The 14,495-nt window shown below is 40.4% G+C and overlaps 1 protein-coding gene across 2 annotated transcripts in view; it reads right to left on the bottom strand.

The window, feature by feature from the left end:
- slc23a2 (solute carrier family 23 member 2) overlaps positions 1-13,770 on the bottom strand; it is a 204,295-nt gene extending 190,525 nt beyond the window's left edge. For both annotated transcript variants that reach the window (XR_007936699.1, XM_028798149.2), the window contains exon 1: positions 13,648-13,770. The gene's annotated coding sequence lies outside the window, so the exon portion shown is untranslated. The remainder of the gene's footprint in view (positions 1-13,647) is intronic.
- Positions 13,771-14,495: the final 725 nt, after the last annotated feature.

Below are 14,495 nucleotides of genomic sequence, written 5' to 3' on the forward strand. Positions count from 1 at the left end.
TAAATACTACTTGAAGTGAGCATATCCGAGTTGTCTGATATAGCAGTATGTTATCATGTATCACTACATAATTAATCAGTAATAACATATTTACATGCATCACTTTTTAAGAGCATCAGAATATTTAATATGCAAGACTGTTACTTTAAAATGAGTTCATCAAGAACACGGGGACACAGTTGGAAACTTAGTAAGGGTAAATTTCACAGAAACATTTGGAAGTTTTTCTTTACACAGAGAACCAGAGACACATGGAGTAGGATACTAAGTAGTGTGGTAGACAGTAGGACTTTAGGGACTTTCTAAACTCGACTTGATGTTATTTTAGAATAATTAAGTGGATAGGAATGACAAGCTTTCTTGGGTTGAATGGCCTGTTCTCTCATAGATTGTTCTATTGTTCTAATCTAAACTTTTATCCAAGTTCACAAATCCTTTATAGAGTTATGTAAGGCTTCTTGTCCAGTTATATTCCAAAGACTTTCTATGACATGATGTACCTGATATGAACCCTGGAAGTGTTGCAAATTAAAAATGAATAGTAAATTCTATTAAAAAGTATTAAAAGGCACACTGAACAAATTATTAGGACCACTATACTGAAACTGGACATGGCCACCGTTTGCTTTCAAAATAGTCATGGCATGGATTCCATAAGATGTTGGAAGTATTCCTTTGAGATTCTGGTCATGTTAACATTATTGCATCACACAATTTCTGCAGAACTGTCAGCTGCACATACATGCTGCAAACTGGATTCAGATTCGGTGACTGGAAAGACCACTGAAGAATCATAAAGTCATTGTCATGTTCATGTAACCTTCTTTGTGACACAGTGCATTACCATGTTGGAAGTAGCCACTAGAAGATGAACAAATTGTGGACATGAAGGGATGCATATGGTCAGTAACAACACTGAAACAGGCTGTGGCATTCAAGAGATGATTAATTGGTATTAATGGACAGAAGTCTATTACATAACCACCATCAATGGCCTAGACTGCTGACACAAGGCAGCTTGGGTGCTTGGATTCATGCTGTTCGGCATCAAATTCTGACCCTGCCATCTATGTACTGTACCTTGATAGCAGAAACCGTGATTCACCCAACCAAGTCTTTAATTGTCCAGTTTTCTGCTCTTGACTAACAGGGTTGAAACACAAAGTGGTCTTCTGCAACTGTAGCCTATCTGCCTCAAGGTTCGACATGTTGTGCATTCTGAGATGCTTTTCTGCTCACCACAGCTGTACAGAGTGTTTATCCAAGTACCATAGGCTTTCTTTCACCTCAAACCAGTCTAGCTATTATCCTCTGAACACTCTCATCAACAAAGAGTTTCTGTTTGCAGAGTTACCACTCACTGGATGTTTGTTGGTTTTCACGCCATTCTAAGTGTGGTGCCGAGATGTCACCTGCTGCACTTACATCCCAATCCAGGTGGTCATTCATGTATACAGTGCGGCAACACACTATCAACGCATGCGCCCAACCTCTCCTCTCTAAGTGTAATAATTGAATTGTGTGTGAAACTGCGAGGAGATCAGCAGTTACAGAAATACTCAAACCAGCTCGTCTGGCCCCAACAATCAATCATACCACAGTCGAGATCACATTTTTTTTTATCTCACTCTGGTGTCTGATGTGAATATTAACTGAAGCTCCTGGCCCGTATCTGCATGATGTTATGCATTGCATGTATAAGTTGGTTGTACAAGAGCTCCTAATAAGCTCAGTGAGTGCATATGCAGAGTCATCCTTAAGGCACAACAAGGCTGGGTCATAATGCTGATATTAGGTATGGAATATAATGAGATTTCTCTTTTCATGATGCTACAAAAATTGGGTTGAAAGAAAGCAGAAAGTTTCAGCAAATAAATGGCCAACATCGTACTCGGTCTTGGAAAACTGTTATTTTAAAACATAAATAACACAAACAGGAAAGAATGACAGGTCTTTAAAAGTGAATGAAATAATCCAATTGACTGTGACTGCATTTCAATAATGTTTAAGTCACCTTAGCAAGGTCCCATATGGAGGCCTACAACAGGACCGGACATTTACTACTGCAAACACACACCATCTCCATGATGCGAGCTTCACTTCTAGTGGATATTGCACTGACATTTACATCATGCATACACTGTTTCTTCTGTGTATTCCACCAAATGTGATGTGTAAACAGGCTTGTGCAATCAGCGACTGTAACAGGTTCAAGTGTTAGATAAACTCTGGCTTATTTCTGCAGAACTTGTGTGCACTTGCAACGTTCCCTGCAGAGTAGCAAAAATTAAGCCTTCAAAGCTAATTGACCTAAAGAAGAATTAATTAAGTCCAAATTACTGTTGGGGCTTTTTAAATGGAAGAGGCCTTCACACAATTGTAATGGGCTCAGTCATTTGAGTCCTATTATACTTCTCCCCCCTCACGCTAAATTTCACCCTCTGCTCTAAAGGGCTCCGACTGTGCTGGTGCTTCATTACCATGAGCACTCTACCCTTCAGCTGTCTGAAGAAAGCTGAAACATCATGGCCAAACCATTCACTGAAAGAAGCAATCCAAACACAGCTGAAAAGTTACTTACCAAAGAGGTGAACAGCAACAGAATTCCCCCCTAACAAATGCAACATCCACAGGTTGGCTTCCCACCAGTGGACCAGCTTACAAAAATACTTTTTTTTTTTTTTTTCATTTTTTTCCTAAGTCAGCTGAAACGTTTGTATTGCTGGTATACAATCTATAATGTGATGAAGCCTAAGTTCAAACATGCATGTAGAAAAAAAGAAATTTAGGGAACTACTCAAGAAATGTCAATTAAACTGTTTGTTTTTTATGCATAGCACCTTCAGTTAATTCAGAATCATACACTACGCTAAAAAAATTGGAAAATTGTTGTAATAAAGATAAGATGCTGCAGATGTTCTATCAGACGGTTGTGGCGAGCGCCCTCTTCTACGCGGTGGCGTGCTGGGGAGGCAGCATTAAGAAGAAGGACGCATCACGCCTGGACAAATTGGTGAGGAAAGCAGGCTCTATTGTAGGCACGGAGCTGGACAGTTTGACATCCATGGCAGAGCGACGGGCGCTGAGCAGGCTCCTGTCCATAATGGAGAATCCACTGCATCCACTGAACAGTATCATCTCCAGACAGATGAGCAGATTCAGCGACAGACTGCTGTCACTGTCCTGCTCCACTGACAGACTGAGGAGATCGCTCCTCCCTCAAACTATGCGACTCTTCAATTCCACCCGGGGGGGTAAACGTTAATGTTATTCAAAGTTATTGTCTGTTTTTACCTGAATTTTTATTACTCTTTAATTTAATATTGTTTTTTTGTATCAGTATGCTGCTGCTGGAGTATGTGAATTTCCCCTTGGGATTAATAAAGTATCTATCTATCTATCTATCTATCTATCTATCTAAAGTAACTGGAAGAAGGTCTGAAAAGTAACAGAAATTTTATTTTTTAGGATAGAACTGTGCCCTGCTGCCTTACAGATCCTGTGTCCTTGGTTCGAAATGCATGCCAGGCTGTCGTCCACTTGGAGTTTGCATGTTCTCTCGGTCTCTACAGTTTTGCTCCCATATCTCCAAAGAGGGGCATGTTAGAGTAATTGGCAATTTAGATTTGGCTTCTGTGTGAGTGACAGCATGATTGAAGTTCTGGGGGTGTACACAAGTGGGCTCAGCGATGGTACACTGTTCTGGGTAGCCTAGATTGGCTTTAGCCCTTGTCACCCTGAATTGGATTAAGAAGGGCTTGGAACTATCACCTTATTTTTTAACCATATATCCCATCCATATTTAACAATCACAATTCCTCTTAACTGCGGTGGGCTGGCACCCTGACCGGGGTTTGTTTCCTGCCTTGCGCCCTGTGTTGGCTGGGATTGGATCCAGCAGACCCCTGTGACCCTGTAGTTAGGATATATAGCGGGTTGGATAATGGATGGATGGATGAATTGCTCTTAAGCACCTGTATATTGTAAGTAAAGATTATGTATGTGTGAGGATGCTGAAGAAGCAATACTAAAAATATTTCATTTTTCATCCATTAAGAATTTGTCCAAAAGCACAGAAGGGAGTATGTTTTCATTTTGAGATCAATGTTTTCAATTGATTCAGACAGATAAAGTTCAAGCCGTGGTCAGAAACAGAAGGACTGTGTAATAAAATCAAAACTCCAGTAGTAATAAAATAAGGCATGGAAAAAACAACCTTCAAATTTTTAACTCAACAAATAAATTGATGCGACAGCAGGTAACAACATTTGCACTGTATGGAGTCTGTCAGACCACTGTGTGTTCATGTGGAGTTCCTTTAGGGATTTTTTTTTTCTTCCACAGTTCTTAAGAAGGTGCTTGATTGCATGATAAATCAACACCAACAAGCTGTGAGTCAGCAGGTCTACTATAATGGGATGGTTACTATCTTGTGCCTAATGCCACTGAGATAAGATCCATCTGCACTTGACCATGTACTGGAAGTCCAGAAAAATGGATAGATTTTTATTTTCGCATTTTGCCAAGAGCAATCTTTTTCTGTTATGTTATTTATATTTTCATGAAAGTGAACTGGATAAAGCAGGTTTTAGGTTGTTATGTTGTTCTGATTATCTCTTTTAACCTAAAGTTTACTTATTATTTTCCTGCTGGCATTTTAGGCATACATCTTTAAAGACATTTTGAGAACAGGGATTAACCTCTTTAGCGTTAGACCCGAGTATCACTCGGGCAGTAAAACAGTGCTAAAATCATTAGTTCCAAGTGTTACTCTGCAACAGCATGGACATGTTTCACGTAAGATCCGAGTGTAAAATTGCCAACAGCATTAGTGCCGAGCATTACTCGGGCAATGGTATAGGCATGTCTTGCAATGTTTCAGGCGCAAGTGTTACATGAGCAACGGTGTATACACATTTGCTCCTAGCCTCATAATGGTGTCTCGTAAGATCAACGCCTCTCATCAGCAGAGGTGACAAAGTGAAACTGTCTTCAGGTAGTGAAATTGAAACGGTCAGTAAAATCAAAAATAATTCTGGGAATCCAAAAGTGACACTCGTGTCACTTGCACCTGTGCAGCCTGCTGTTAATATCATTATTATTCATCATTATTATTATTAATTGTATCATTATTATACTTTCTACACTTCGGACTTTGTACTTTTACAGTTTTGCACGTTTTACAGTAGAAAGATGAGATTCAATAAAAATGTAATGTTTCAAGTGAAAAAATACACTTTTTATATGTCTTTTTGAGAAAAAATGCATTACTAAGGAGGTTAAAACATCCATACTTTTAATGAAACTGTAGGGACATGGTGACCTGAAGAATATCCCAGCAACATCCTATTCAAGGTAGAAGACAATCCTGGAGGGGATGTGAGCACCTGCTGGTGTACGCTTACATATACTCAATCACAGTAACTCAAAATGATTCAATCAAGTGGCAAATGACAGGCAGGACAGAGTCCCCACATATGACCAGCCAGACTATGTCTCAAAAAGAATATAAATAACAAAAAAGATGAAATATGAGAACGCTGCCTTGACTGAAAATGGTTAGGAAAAGCATCAGTGGCAACACTCGCATGTCTTCTGGAATATGAAAATGTCTACACATTTGGTAGGAAACAAAACTCACAATAATTTTTGAAAATCCAGCATTACAAAACTGTTCAAACAGAACAGCAGCCTAGAGCTTCCAGTAAGAGAAACTAGAATAGTCCGCATTACAAACAAGTGTTGAGTTATCCCAATGTAGGGCAAAAATTCTAGGGACTACACATACATTATTGGGTATTGTGTGACACCCACAAGAAGGCTTCTAATGAGTAGTTTTTCAAACAAAATAATTTATAATTTATTGAACTTTCACATATTTTAAGATCTTGGCACTGATGATTAATAAGAAGGGTTTGGAGAGCAGTTTGGTTCTCAGTTAAGTTGCATGTATATGAATTGGCAAAACAAAAATCCTCTCCTTCTCCTTTACATTTTTCTCCTGAAAAGCCTCCTTTCATTCAGGATGGGTGTTACACAGGGTGGTAAGGACAACACCCACAAACATAAGCTACTTATAGTTCATGTACTGTTACATGGGGGATGTGAGTGAACGTTATGATTCTGTTGTCAACACTACAGAGCACTAAATGCCACATCTCCAATGTGGCAGGCACCTCTTGAAAATACTGCTTTACAAAGCAATTTCGGGCTGCTCAGGCTGTTCACCACTTCAAACTCTACAGCTGTACTGGTTCGAAATGCATGCATGAGGTTTTCCCAAGTTTCCTAATTTTCATTCATTTATGTTATGTATAGCAATAAAATGTGAAAACTGCCAAGGAGGGAAAAAACTTTTTATAGGCACTGTAATATGATAATTTAGTCAATTTAATTGCTCTACTTGTAAAAAAGCCCAAGAGTCCCAGCAATCACATAACATGCCCTAACATCCTGCAGCACCCAGAGAGATGGACTAACAAGTGTGCTCAACATGGCTGACCAATTACAAGCATTGTCACTTGGGTCTCTTCTGCAAAATTCCTACAGTGCACAAACAGCAAAAGGAGCCCAAGCCACAAAGTCACTTAGCCCGTGTGAAGCATCTGAAAATCAGCCTTTATAAGCCAGGGCATACTGGCTTGTGTCGTTTCGTTACTAGTGTTGAAAGGCAGAGTGCAGTCAATCCACGAATGAAACAAAAAAGGCCATCTTTTCCCATCAGACAGAAGGCTGTCTCAACAATGACAACAGAATTGCCCCTGTTAAAAATATGACTAGGCTGGTCCTGCTAGTGATGTGTGACTATTGCTGCATTCACGTGTTCCTGGACTATTTAAAGGTTTGAGTTGTGGCGTTTCGCCTTCACATGTGAATTTCCATTTGGACTTTTCAGAGAAACGCGAGGTCGCTTTTGATTTGTTACTTAGTCTGCAAAAACTAAAAGCAGTTAAAATTACACGGAATTTTTGTGGAAATAAAGAGCAAAATAAACTTATTTAATTGTGTACCATTTTGCTCCAAATGAAATCCAACTGAAAAAAAAAAAGTATTTTGGTCTGACCAGGTTTTAGCTGCCTGTGGTCTTCGGGACAAAAAACAACCTGAAGACCCCCTAGCAGTTTTACTATATTTGTGAACTTGGAGAGGCGTCAGCTAACTCTTAAGAATGACCCAGGGCAGAGAACGTAGACCCACCTGTGCACGCTGCCCCACTGGCTTTCATAAGAAGACACTGGCGATAACATATCTTAGCTGTATCGCTGGCATTTGAGTCCTATTAATCTTTGTCTCAAGAAAATACCTTGACAATGTTTTTAATGAAAACTTCAAGCCTTGCCCTTTGTTGCTGAGGTGTTTCACTTGCACATTGTTGAACTGCGGCCTTTCCTTGGTTTTCTGTGTTATTTCTCGTCATCTATGTCATAAGCATAATGTTGTTGCGCGGCAGTATTTTCTGCACACAGGTCTTTCGTAGTGAGAAGTGAGGTGCATACAAGTGCCGAAAAATTTAAAAGTGCATACATGTGCCATCTAGTGGCTGTGGTTGACAGTGAGCAGAGTGGACAGCTCCATACACATACACATACACATACATACACATACACACACACACACACACACACACACACAGGTCTTTCATTTATATAGATCTATTGACTAAAATGAAAGGTCAGCATGATGTCATAACTCGGGACGACTGGGGTAGCTTTGTTTTTTTCAGTTGTCCAACTTGAACTTTGTAGCTGGTAGTGTATTCAGATGGAATTTCCAACTTGGCAACTCTGCACAAGAACATGTGAATGCAGCAAATGACAGAGTTAGATGGCAATCTGAAAAATTCCATAATGTGTCAGAGTGAAATTCAAAGTAATGAAACACTTAAAAAAATCCACTTTAAAATATTCAAAATGTACTGAACATTTGAAAATATTCAAAATTCAGATAACATCATAAGACTCCTTACAATAACCCTCAGGTCACGCAAGAAATGTGATTTAATCCAAATTAGATCTTTGACTGGACAATCTATCTGCTCTGTACCTTAATCACAAGTGCAGATTTGTCAGTGTGCTTTCAGATCTAAACGTCCCTCAGCAGTCTACACAAGGATTAATGAGTACTTTGCTCAACTAATGTCTTCTCTTATTCTGTGCAAAATACTCACATCTATGTTCATGGAAATCATCTTCATAACAAATTGCTACCATTACCCATCGTAAAGATTCTTTAGGGTAAAGTTTATACCAGACTTAACTGTGTATTTAAGGCAAACAGTACCACTTCAGTTTTGTCAGCCCCTAAATTTTGCACATCAAACGGGATTTGAGGTCATGTGTATACTTCTGGCCATGACAGCATGTAACTTTCAAATTTTCCATTAGTACCTTGGCAGCCCCCCTGTAAATCCTTTCTTTTGATCAGTCATTCAGTTTAAATGTGATCAACATGTTACAAAACCTTTCACTTCTTAATAACTATATTCACTTTGTTGCATGGGACTGTTTTATACTCATTGCCAGAACAATGTTTTGTTATTACTTCTTCTTTTCTTTTTTTTATTTGAAATGCACCCAAATGAATTAAATTACTGAAAATTGTCATTTTTGTTAAATGGTGTGAACTACCTAATACAGTTTAATCCAGGCAAACAAAGAATGAGCTTGGTGACTGGGTACACTTGAGTCAAAAATGCATTGCTGATATAAGAAGGCAGATATGAACTTAATGAAGTTTTCATTTTCAATTAATTTGTTTTTTCCAGTAAATAACAAAATGACCTACAGAAGAAATGTTCCTTGATATAGTCTACCAATATGATGAAAAATAGAGGCAACATGAAAAAATAGATTTATAAGTTTGTATAACCTTCACCTAGATATACAGAGAGTATATTATGGACGAGTTCCAGGTGTGTCTTTAGAAACTGAATAAATAAATCAATAAATCAAAGGTCAGTGTTACAGCTAGCAGACATCGTCTTTAACAGATCTGATAAGTCAAAAGGGGGTTCAACATTTCATGACCAAAACTTGGGTTATTTTGGCCATAGAACAGTGGACCAGTTCTGTCTCCTTGTATAGATATTTTAGAAGCCTGCCAGTCACTGGCCATCTGTTTTGTTGAATTGAAAAAGATTTATAAATATCTCTGCTGCACACTGGAACAGTCAATAGCCATGTATGGTGAGCCTGGGTTCTGAATAAGCATCTCCAAATCTAAAAGCTTAGTCTTTTTCCAGAATGGGTTGCCTTTTGGTTAGGAAGGAGGGGAGTCTCATCGGTTTCTGGTAAATAAATTCAAGTAAGTCAGGATTTTGTTTATTAGTGGGTGTGAATCAGCATGGTAGTGCCTGTTTTGTGAATCTTGTACTAGACAAAGGTGGTAAGACGGATGGAATCCAAATCCTCAGACCAAGCTTTTGCTCTACCATCAGGGTAATAAACTGTCATTCATAGCTATACTCCTACATTGTGGATCGCAAACGACAGAATGAAATTCCAAGTACAAGCAGCCAAAATGAAGCTCCAGAACAGGAGCTCATTCTCCAAGACAGATTCAAGGATTTGATATAATAAGAGGACCTCAGAATAGAACCTAAACCTTTGCTCCAGAATGAAGCAGATGACCATTCAGAGGCTCCCTTAAGAAATGAACAAGATAACTTCCAGACTCATGACTGGGAGTACCGGAGCATTCTTGAAAAACACCTAGTTATATGATGATCTGATGTACCCAGCTATTGTCACCATAATGTCACCAGCACAATCAAATAGATATGGAGTTAGTAAAGTAACTTGGGAGTATTTTGGACTTGAATGGATCCACAATAGGATGAAAGCTCTAACAAACCAAATCACTCAAAGACATTTCTCCTCTGTAGGGAGGCAAGTGTGTTGTAGTTTCCTATCCTAACTTAAGCGTCCATCACACAACACAACTTTTCCAGAGATTCAGGTCAGTCATTGCATGCTCCAGTAATCTCCAGTTGTGAGCTCTGACATCTCCAGTGACTCAATCTCACAACCAGTGTGTGACAGGTCTAGTTAGTCTTAAGTCATGGGGACAGTTGACGATCAATGAGTGCTCAGCCAATACATAAAACGCGTTCCTATGAAAACAAGGAATGCAGCTGCTTTGGACTGTGCAAACAAAAGAGAGTCTTGTCTCTTTGATGTTTTTTGCTTGTTGTGTACCATGACAAAATGGAAAAAGTAAAATAAAAGGGGGCAGCACAGTGGCACAGTGGGTAGTGCTGCTGCCTCGCAGTTGGCAGACCTGGGGACCTGGGTTCGCTTCCCGGGTCCTCCCTGCGTGGAGTTTGCATGTTCTCCCTGTGTTTGTGTGGGTTTCCTCCGGGCGCTCCGGTTTCCTCCCACAGTCCAAAAACATGCAGGTTAGGTGGATTGACGATTCTAAATTGGCCCTAGTGTGTGTTTGGTGTGTGGGTGTGTTTATGTGTGTCCTGCGGTGGGTTGGCACCATGCCCGGGATGGGTTCCTGCCTTGTGCTCTGTGTTGGCTGGGATTGGCTCCAGCAGACCCCCGTGACCCTGTGTTCGGATTCAGTGGGTTGGAAAATGGATGGATGGATGGATGGATGGATGGATGGATGGATGGATGGATGGAAAATAAAAGGGACAAGACGGCAACTGTTCTTGCCCTACCTGGAAAGCCTTCATATTGCACCAGCGCTGTGAGGCAGCACATTCAGCCTGCTTGAAATGTATATACTGTACTTCGGAAATGTTCAAATGTACTGAAAAAGTTCTGTGCAGGGTTGCTGCTAAATCCAAGCAAAACAAGCCTGACACATTTTTTAACCAGACTTATCAACAAACATGAAAATGTTCTTGATCATAAAGAAAGGCAATGATTCTAATTTGTTTCTCCCCGGTAAAAATTGATTGCCTTGCAATAATCCGATGGCACATGAAACTTTACAACCACAGATTTTTAAAGCAGAGTTTAAAACAGAGAATAATGACTTCATATCAAATAGGACTCACTAACAACTAATTTTAAGGTATATGAAAATTTGGCTAGTAAGACAAACTAGCAGCTCACACACCCATTCACATTCTTTTGTTCCTGCCTTGGTCCCAATGTTGTTAAAATACTGTGGTTTCTTAGTACTCTGTAATGGAGTGCTGCCGCTGTCAATAGCAAACGTGTAGGTGGCAGTAAGATGGCCAGACCTGTCCAGATGTACTAGTGATTTGCGTTTAAAGCCATTTACAGTTGGACACAGCAGGTACAGCTTGGATTCAGAAGGAATGGCAAGCTTTAAAAAAGGTACAGCTTGGTGCCAAAAACAGCATCAGACCTAGCTTGGTGGGGCCAGATAAAGCGCGGTTTCCACTGCTTCATATTAAGCTTGGTTTAATGAAAAAGCATGTCAAAGCCCTATGGAGCCAGTTTTACATATTTATGCCAAATGTTTGTAGGTTCATCTGAGGAAGAGGGACCTTATCTGAGAAATTGGATTTCTAAAGCAGAATCTGATGGTATAATTTACTGACCTAGAACGAGAGGCTTGAGTATCATTCAGAGAAGTGATTTATACATTTTTAGGTAACAATAAAAATGCAAATTATAAAGAAATTGTGAAAAAAGTATTACTTAAATTCAATGAATGTGATTGCAGTAGGAGTCCTAAAGTTCACTTGTTGGATTTGCATTTGGAATTTTTCCCTTGATATTTTGTAGTGGATATCAAAGACATAGAAAGAAGGTACCAGGGATGCTAGGATGTCAGTATGATGGCAGACTACTGCTGGATGATTCATAGGGTTGCGCCAGAAAAAGTGTACAAACGACAGGCCACCAAATGAAATTTTGGATCAACAAAAATAAGTCATCAAAACTAAAAAAGTTATATGAAAGACAGTGAATATGTATTGCTTCCTTTACATATATGTTTAAAATATTAGACTAAATATTTTTATGTTAAACTGATTCAGAACAATATCATATGTTATATAGTGGTAGCGCTACTGCCTCGCAGTTAGGAGACCCGGGTTCGCTTCCCAGGTCCTCCCTGTGTGGAGTTTGCATGTTTTCCCCGTGTCTGTGTGAGTTTCCTCCAGGTACTCCGGTTTCCTCCCACAGTCCAAAGACATGCAGGTTAGGTGCATTGGCGACTCTAAATTGTCCCTAGTGTGTGTGTGTGTGTGTGTGTATTATATATATATATATATATATATATATATATATATGCGCCCTGCGGTGGGCTGGCGCCCTGTCCAGGGTTTGTTTCCTGCCTTGCGCCCTGTGTTGGCCCGTGACCCTGTAGTTAGCATATAGTGGGTTGGATAACGGATGGATATAGTAATTAATTATATAGAATATACAGTATAAGATTATGCGGCAAAAAAAATAAATCAGGAAATACCATGAATGCTGAGATTAATGAGGGATGATAACGCAAAATGTGACACTGAAAAAAGATGAATAATTGGAAACAGGGAACTCCTGTAAAACGTTATTGAATTTCCAGTCTTGCAGAACACAAACCCAAATTATCATATTTGGAATAAAATATTTTAAAGTGGAACTGACGTAGCGACAGGTTCACGTGTTCATTTCTATTGCTAGAGTTTACACAATTTAAAAACTTGACAACCGAAAATAAGAAAGAATGTATAAATTAAGGTATTGAGAGTTCAAAGTCATTTTACTTACACTTTCATCCATTTATCTTATTCATTTGTAAAAAATACCGATTTACAGTTTCCTGGGCTTTAATTCCGACACTGACGCAGTATCACATCACGAGAAAGTGAACTGCTCCAAAACTGATTGTAGAACGCTTGCTTTCCCTATAATTAAATATCAATATCCTGCGAACAGGATTCGCAAACAGAACTGCCAGTACCTAGCCTGATCTGTAATTACAATAGTAAATTGCTTGCGTTGCGCCACTCGGGCAAAATCATACAAGCCCTGGAGAACGAAATGCCTACTCTCAGACAAAACCGAGCATCTAAAGAAAGCAACCCATCTAGTTGTTCCACTCGGAAGTGATGGATTATGAAACCTCTCCAGAAGCCCCACAGTTGCTTGACTCAGACCAACCCGCCCCTGCGCCCTCGTTTATCATCCTATTTCAAAATCCATTCTTTTGACAGTCTGTCCACCTGTAACTGCGCTATCTCTACTGTATCAGACGTTTTTGGTCACTCGCCTGTCCATCTGCGTTCCTGCTCACCTCTTGATTGGTCTCTCAAGGCTACTGTCCTCATTTTCACGCAGTTACCCTTGTATCTGTCCACCTGACTGTCTCTCCAATGGTTCACCTACACTACTGACCATTCACGCTTGTCCATCTCGCGGCCTGCCTGTCATTCAGTCCACCACCAGCATTCCCCATTATCCTCTCAACTGCCTGGGCGCATGCGTCTCCATCTGTCTGCCTACCTTCACTTCCATGCTCTCAATCCCGCATGGCCCGCTGCGCTCTCGGTTACCGCTTCACATACTAAGCATCTCTATAGCAATCAGTTGTACGCTTTTTAAGAACGAGGTCTGACAGAGTGTCTGCCTGCCATTGTTCCCCCCCAGTCAGTACCGCTGGCCGTCCCACTCTGAGCACCCCAGGTAGGAGCAGGACACGAAAATCCTGCCGATATCATCGACGCCTCCTTACCTGGGACCGTAGTGCTAAGCGCTTCTGACTGCTCCCAAACGCGTGTCGGAGACCACAGAACAGCTTTGACTTCTTACATCGTGATCGCATTGACACACACCATTCACATGCAATCTTACTGCGCAGGCGCCACCGGATGAGATTATGAAAACAGAAGCGAAAAAAAGCACATGTGCTACGCCCACCGCTAACTCGTGCGTCATTCGCGGCAGAAATGCACATTGAGCATTTCTGCACCGCCCTCTAGCGATGCATGGCAACTCCAGCAAACAAATCGTTTTGTCTTTTGTGTTTTCTGGACGTTGTAACTATGAGAGCAGCGGTGGGTTAGTTTAACGGCGAGATATTTGCCAGAAGCAGCCAAATGAACACGATGTACGCAGGCAATGCCTTCGTAAGCCAGCATGACTCAGCAGTCAAAGGGTAGAACGTATGTACTGTAAAAAGAGCGAAATCAGTGCGTCAAGATTGGAGTAACATTTTTCTTTTCACTTAAAATTTGACAAGCTTTGAAATTTTGACGAAGTGTTTATTAATTTATTCCCTTTATTCCAATGTTAGCTTGCGTCGTGGGGCAGATCGTATGCTGAAGGCTTCGAGCGCCAACACTAAACCTAGACAGGGCATTTCTCCATCACAAAGTACGTTTACTTCTAACATGGACAGCTTACAATCGCTACTTAACCTAACACGAATAAGTTCTGAGTTGTGGGAGAAAAAACAAATACAAGCAAGGGAAACGTGGAAACACATGAACGTGCAAGATCAACGCACGCGGGACCGCGGAAAGCAGGGGTGGATTAATATAGAACCTGGGGCCCTGGCTATCTTAAGATCCCCCGCCTTGG

The sequence above is a fragment of the Erpetoichthys calabaricus genome, chromosome 1 (genome assembly GCF_900747795.2).
Source record: "Erpetoichthys calabaricus chromosome 1, fErpCal1.3, whole genome shotgun sequence".
Classification (NCBI taxonomy): domain Eukaryota; kingdom Metazoa; phylum Chordata; class Cladistia; order Polypteriformes; family Polypteridae; genus Erpetoichthys; species Erpetoichthys calabaricus.